The sequence below is a fragment of the Colobus angolensis genome, unplaced genomic scaffold (assembly GCF_000951035.1).
Source record: "Colobus angolensis palliatus isolate OR3802 unplaced genomic scaffold, Cang.pa_1.0 Scaffold42, whole genome shotgun sequence".
In the NCBI taxonomy this organism is placed as follows: domain Eukaryota; kingdom Metazoa; phylum Chordata; class Mammalia; order Primates; family Cercopithecidae; genus Colobus; species Colobus angolensis.
In genome coordinates, this window is record NW_012117599.1 from 9,932,613 (window position 1) to 9,940,030 (window position 7,418).

Consider the following 7,418-nt stretch of genomic DNA (forward strand, 5'->3'; position numbering starts at 1 on the left):
CGGATCTCAGCTCACTGCAAGCTCCGCCTCCCGGGTTCACGCCATTCTCCTGCCTCAGCCTCCCGAGTAGCTGGGACTACAGGCGCCCGCCACTTCTCCCGGCTAGTTTTTTGTATTGTTTACTAGAGACGGGGTTTCACCGTGTTAGCCAGGGTGGTCTCGATCTCCTGACCTCGTGATCCGCCTGTCTTGGCCTCCCAAAGTGCTGGGATTACAGGCTTGAGCCACCGCGCCCAGCCAACATTTTTTTTTTCTTTTTCTTTTTTTTGGAGACAGTCTCGCTCTATTGCCCAGGCTGGAGAGCAGTGGCGCAATCTCCGCTCACTGCAAACTCTACCGCCCAGGGTCAAGCGATTCTCCTGCCTCAGCCTCCCGAGTAGCTGGGATTACAAGTGTGCACCACCATGCCCAGCTAATTTTTGTATTTTTTAGTAGAGATGGGGTTTCGCCATGTTGGCCAGGCTGGTCTCCCAACTCCTGGCCTCAAGTGATCCACCCGCCTCGGCCTCCCAAAGTGCTGGGCTTACAGGCGTGAGCCACCTTGCCTGGCCTCACAACCTTTTTTCAATGAGAAAAACATTAGCCTCCTTTTGTTACATATAAGAGAGTTCTTTCTAGTTGAAGAGATGTTTCCCCGAGTCTTTCTGATGAAAATGATCCTCTTGCTACATAAAATCCTTACAGGAGCAATACAACCTGCCTTCGAAACACGCTGTAAAGCACTTACTGTCCGTCATGATCTGCTTGTGAGGACCTTGCTCCCCGGCTTATGATTCTCAAACCCCAAATTAGGCTTGCTCCCGGCCAACGGGAGGGCTTTTTCTGCCACAGACTGCCGCCCCACACACCCCCAGTTTCTGCCTCAGTGGTCTGGGGTGGACCCCAGTAATTTGCATTTCTAAAAAGTCCCCAGGTGATGCCGGTGCTGACCAGGGCACACCTCACCATCAGATAACGAGCAGGTTGGATATAAGTGGCCACCAACGAAATGTTCATGAATGGATGTTGCATTTTGCTGTCACTGCCTGGAGGGGCACAGGGGAATCAGAGTCCAGCACTGCAGCATGTTCGTGTATTGAGTGCAAAGGCGCGGAACTGGCTTGTCTTCAAAACATCTTGATTTTTATTGCTTCTACTTTGTGGAATGTTACTTCCTATTTGTAGAACGAGAAGAATTAAAAGTTGATTTGTGAGCTAAAAATACGGGCAGCCATTTCTTCTTCATCAAAGCCCATAAATAGACCTGAACATTTAGACATAAAAGTAAACCGTTAGAAATAGGGTGCATGTCATTAGGATCTGTTGATTGGATTAAAATGACAGACTCGTTTCTTGGCTTCCTGTATCTCTCGTCATTGCCCACCACCTATTTTTAGCAGATCTTGCCCTGCTGACTCAGAGTGGGAACGGTTGCCGAGCTCTGGGCTTCTCGGTGCCCTAGGCTGGCAAGTAGCCTGGATCTTAGGATGGGTAGCGCTGTATGCCTGGGCACCAGGAGAGGCTGTGCCTGTAAGAAGACCCCTCTGCAGGCAGCCTGGGAGCCCGGCCACCCTCTCCTGCCCCATTTCTTGTTACTTCATCCACTGAGAAGAGCCATCTCGTGAGCCCTTGTTTCCTGGGCCCTTTGAGAAGTATGCCAGGTGTTGCTGCCTGGAGTGTCATCACTTGATGTGACATCTTACTGCATCCCCCGCACCTGTCTTCATCTTAGGTGAAGGCATCAGGACAGGCCCTTGGTGCCCCCTGCCTCTGTTCTGGGCACCCCCAGGGGAGAAGTGTACACAGGCGGAGCTTGTCTTCAAGGGGCCGTACCTCTTTCTTTACGGCTGTTAGTGGGTACCTCGCCACCAGCTGATGCACACAGGGAAGACGTGGGTGGAGAGAATGACCTCTGAGCTGTGCCCAAGAAAACAAGGGTGTGGCAGGTCAGCCTGAGGCAAGGGAGGAGAGCCCTCATCTGCAGGGCTTGGCGAGGAACCAGCCAGAGCCCAACCCCTCCCGTTTATATCACACACAGATGCACACTGCTAGGGTGGTGCTCCTCACATTAGAACCTGCAAGAGTTGGAAGACACTGCTTAGAGGTTGTCCGCTCCCATTCAGGAAACTTTGAGGCTCTGGAAACGCCCATGAGCAACACAGCTGAGAGGGTGGGTACTGCATGTGGGAGCCACTCGGAAGCCCCTGCGGCCCCGGCTTCAGCCACTCTACACCCTCATTTTCTCATTTGTTAAATGAAGAGGTGACAGCGGAAGATCGCTAATCCTTCCTTCCAGGATTTAAATTCTAGTAATTCGTAAGAGAATGTTGGTTCATCTGGAGAAGCCTGAGGCAGTGATGTAAATTACAGCCACACTGATAAGAAACTGGTCATTTTTCATCTCTCCCGTGTAATCTCTGTGCCTTCACATTTTTCTCTTCACTCCAGAAGGAGAGTGACCAGGTGTGGAGGAAGGCTCGGTGGCTTTCAGGACGGGAGGATACACAGCGTCAAGTGCGTAACAACAATGTAGCAAGCACACCTTCTCCCTGTGGCTGTGTTTACCAGCCAGAGTGCTGCTGCAGATTTCTCTTGGCTCACTGTCTTTGCGATGCCCTTATTTGTTCTGTGTATTACAGTGTAGTTTATTGTATGTTTTTGGAGCACTCTTGTGTTAATTTAAAATGTTTTTAGAGCACTCTTGTGTTAATTTAAACTTCTCTAGAGCAAGGAGCATTTCGAGAACTGACTCACTTCATAATAGATCTGATCGCAGTGACCTCTTGAAGTGCTTGATACAAGGTGTAGTTTTTCTACTTGACAGTTCAGGCCAATCAGTGGTATACATTCTTCCTAGAGCTTATGAGTTGTGTCCATAATTTGATTGGTGTGAAAAGGACGCGGCTGCTGGTGGTGGTTGTGTTTTGATAGGCCACTCAATATGTTCATATCTGTTGTATATTTGACACTCGAATAAATTATCAAGATTTTATCGAGTGAACTGATTTTTTCTTTTTAGGAGGAGGAGAGGTCAAGCTACCAAAAAAATGGTTTGTTTTGTTTTGTTTTGTTTTTTGTTTTTTTAAGCATAATCAGAAACAAAAGGAAGAGCCTTAATGGGTTACAGTTGGTTCTGAAAAGCAAGTTGCTGATTGTGTTGTGGGCTCTGCACAGAGCCGTGGGAATGCTTCTCCAGTCCTGCCTTGGTGACTGCAGAGACGGATGAGATTTTGGAAACCCCAAGTTCCAGCTCAGCCTCACTGCTGACCCGCTCCATGCTCTAGGCAGGGAGGTGCTTTGCTTGCCTTCATGTGTAGAAGATGGTTTGCTGCTTGGTGGTTTCTGATGGCCCTTTCAACTATCACACTTTATGATGATCTTGACATTCTTTGTAAGATGTGATTTCTTAGTTGTCAGGATCATCATATTCAGTGTAGTCCTAAGGTAGAATCATAGAATAAGTTGCCCAGCTTCAGCAGTTATCAGTTAATGGCCAATCCTTTATCTAAGACCCCATAGGCTCTAACAGATTATTTCTGAAGTGAATCCCAGACATCAATTCCTGTCATCTGTAAATATTACAGAATTTCAATAACAATAATTCCTTAATATTACCAAGTATGCGGTCAGTGTTCAAATGTTCCCACGTCTCAAAATGTTACTTACAACTAGGTTGTTGTAGTCAGGATCCACGTAAGGTCCACACATGCAGCTGCATGATCTATTGATTTGTCCAAACTCTTTTTTTTTTTTCCTTCCCCATGCCAGTTGATTTATTGGGAAAACCAGGTCTTTTGTCATTTGGGCTTCCCACAGTCTGCAGTGTGCTGACTAGGTCCCTGAACTTCCTCGAAACTGCACATCAGATCCAGAGCCAATCTGGTGCGATTTTCTGGCAAGGCTGCACCTTTGGTGGTGTGCGTGCATCTATCAGGCCGAGGCCCATGTGAGCAACCTGGATGGCCATGGCCTCCACCTGTAATTCACAGGGGTTGCAAAGTGATGATTTTCTGATTCTGTCACTCCTTCTGCACTTGCTAGCCCGGTAAGGAGAGTACTTGTCAGCTGTGACCCTGACGTGCCATTTAGATGGGAGTCTTTCCCTTTCTTACCAACTGAGTCAGCTTTTCCCTAACGGTGGGATTCTTTCCTGTCCTGTGTCATGAAGCCAACCCATGAAACCGAAGGTGAGCATCAAGCAGTGCAGGCTTTAGATGATGGCCGTGGAATTGAGAAGTGGCAGTGTGGCTCCCAAATTGGCTTCTCAGTCCATGAGAGGTGGGAAGCCACAGATGTAGGACATCTTTAATGAAGCAGTTGGACATTAAAAGCCAGGAGAGGAATATTCGTGTATTTTCTGGGAATGAGTGGAGAACGTCTGGAAACCAGAGTGCTGCCTGCCTGCTTTTTTGTCCCTTTATGGTTTCTTGTCATTGTCATGGTGATTGTCAACTGTCAGGGTCCTAGTGGGAGTGTCATTTAGCATGGAAATGAGATGATAATGAAGTTAAAGGCTCTTCAGAGGTCAAGCGAGCTGCCATCTTGGATCCCACTGGTTTCAGCTGGTCTGGTCAGGCAGGGAACTTCTGACCTCAGGCATCCTGTTTCTGAGACAACTAGAGTTAAGGCAGGGTAGAAATTCACCTGGGTCATATAGGCATTGCACTGGCTAACACGTTTATTTGGCAGTTTTCAGAGTGAATAGTTCTGGTTCCCTAGTATCCACCAAAGTGAGCAATGAATGTGTTTATTTCTTTGTTTTTAGTAGTAATTGTGGAACTGTGATTTAAGATATTTTGGATGTGTTTTTATCCACTGCAGTTGACACCCTCATTGCTGCTCAGGTTGCCCAAGCCTTGGCCGGTGACAGCTGCCATAGGTGGCCTTCGTGTTCTCTTGCCAGGTGCCTGTAGTCCTTAATAATCACACCAGAAAGCAGGGAGCTGTGGGGCATCCAGGCTCCTTCAAACAGTGCCTACCCTAGCTGGGGTCTGCATGCCTTCAAAGAACCGTGGGGACCACTGTTTGGGGCTTACTTCTGGCTTGGTCATTGTGTCTGAGCCTTTTCAGTGGATAAAAGCTTTTCTTGATTGGTTTGGTTTGTTTTTAAGCATAATCTGTTATAAATTCACATTGATACTTCTAACTCAAAATTAGGATTCTAAAATATTGTATCTTTTGATTTTTTTTTTTTTTTTTTGAGACAGAATTTCACTCTGTCGCCCAGGCTGGAGTACAGTGGCGCCATTTCGGCTCACTGCAACCTCCACCTCCCGAGTTCTAGTGATTCTGCTGCCTTAGCCTCCCAAGTAGCTGGGATTACAGGCGCCTGTACCACGCTGGCTAATTTTTGTATTTTTAGTAGAATTTTCTAACATTTCTAGAATTTTCTAAAATTTCACCATGTTGGCCAGACTCATCTCAAACTCCTGACCACAAGTGATCCGCTCGCCTTGGCCTCCCAGAGTGCTAGGATTACAGGCGTGAGCCACCGTGCCTGGCTGAATCTTTTTATTTTACATTTCCTTTATGCTGAAAATCTTTGTCCCTAGGATCGTTTAATGACTTATTTGCTTGCTTGTGTATTTTATTTATACACAATGTATATAAATGTTTAAAATAACACCACCAATATAGTTGCCAACCATGTAAGTACTGAAAACAACTGAAAATGTTTTTGTCCTTAGGGTTTATCTCACGGGAAATACAGTCAAATTATTGTATTTCAGAGTCTTTCAGGATAATTCCTCTCTGTACTTAAGCCACCAACTCAATTTATAGTTTAGTTTGTTTGATTATGCTTTTAATTTTTGGACTTTATAAAAGTTAATAATAGTTTATTATTTATTTATTTATTGAGACGGAGTCTTGCTCTGTCACCCAGGCTGGAGTGCAGTGGTGCAATCTAGGCTCACTGCAAGCTCCGCCTCCTGGGTTCAGGGATTCTCCTGCCTCAGACTCCTGAATAGTTTACAATAGTAGTAAACTATTCACATGGTTCAGCAGCCAAAGAAGGTATGTCCCGAGAGTGATTATTTTGTATGACTCTCTCTATCCTCTTTTTTCCCTACTCTTTTCCATCGCCATTTTTAAAAGGATGTTTTTCTTCTTTCCCCCTTTCATTTCTTGCTTTTTAAAAAAAAGTTTTATTTTTTAGAGCAGTTTTAGTTTCATAGCAAAACTGAGCAGAAGGTACAGCGATTTCTCATATACCCAGTTCCGCCAGGTGAACCAGCAACATCCCCGACAGGGTGCTGCATTTATTTCTATGGGCGAACCTGCATTGACAAGAACCAGTCACCCAAAGTCCAGGGTTTATATTTGGGTTCCCTCTTTGTTTTGTGCATTCCGTGGGTTTGGACAAATGTATAATAATATTTATTGCTTTTTAATGTGAGCAAACATATGTGCATACAGTGATCTATTTTTAATATTTTTTTTCTCAAATAAGCAATAGCATACTCTATACACTTTTCCCAAGCAAGAGTTCAAAGGTGGTTTTCTACTTGTACGGTATATTGTAACTTAATCATGATACTGAGTTAAACTGAATGGGCCTGTTTATTTAGTTATTTTGGAAGGGGTAACTATAACAACTGCTGCATGAATATTTGAGTCATATTCCAAAAGAGTTAGAAAATACATGGATATTCCTGTCTTATTTTTGCTGTTAACAAACTTGGTCTGTTTAGTTTACATGTATCGTTTCATTCCCCAAGGGATAGTCAGCAGGCAGTGTCTTCAGGCATTGTTGATTGTCACCAATTCAGGCAGGGTGTGGATAGCTGCTAAACGTCCTACAATGCAGGGGACAATGCAGCTCCACAACAAAGAATTACCCAAATGTCAGCGTGCCCCTGGTGAGAAACGCTGCTCATGTTCAACCAGGCATTTGAGTTTAGTTATCATTCCTCCCTCTAGACCTCTCCCTCCTCCCTGACTTCCTTCCTTCGCTGCTTCCTCTCATCTTCTGTCCTCTCTCATCTTCCACGCACCCTCCCCCCAGTCTTTTTCAGTAAAACTAGGTATTTACATCTAGGACTTTAGGAAAACATGAATCATTTAAAATGAAAAACATCAATGATGTATTTCTTTATTACCAGTCTTGTAAAAAGAGCAAAACAGTTTAGCGTTTGAAAGCTCTATTGTAGTTTCCTCTGGTATGAATCATATGTGCAATCAAACATTTTTTGGAAAGCTAATTCTGTTTTATGATACAGGTCTCAAGAAGGCAGAATTTTATTAGGTGCATGCACATGGAATACCACCTGCAGGGTTGAAAGTGACTGAGGTTGATAGTGTATGTGTTGCCGCCCTCTGGGCACTGTGGCTTCAGGGTTGAAAGCCAATGATTGGCAGGCGTGTGTAAGTATATGTGGCTGGTGGGCAGAGTGGCGGCTTTGCTGCTCTTACAAGGCTGTCTTGTCATTGATGGCACA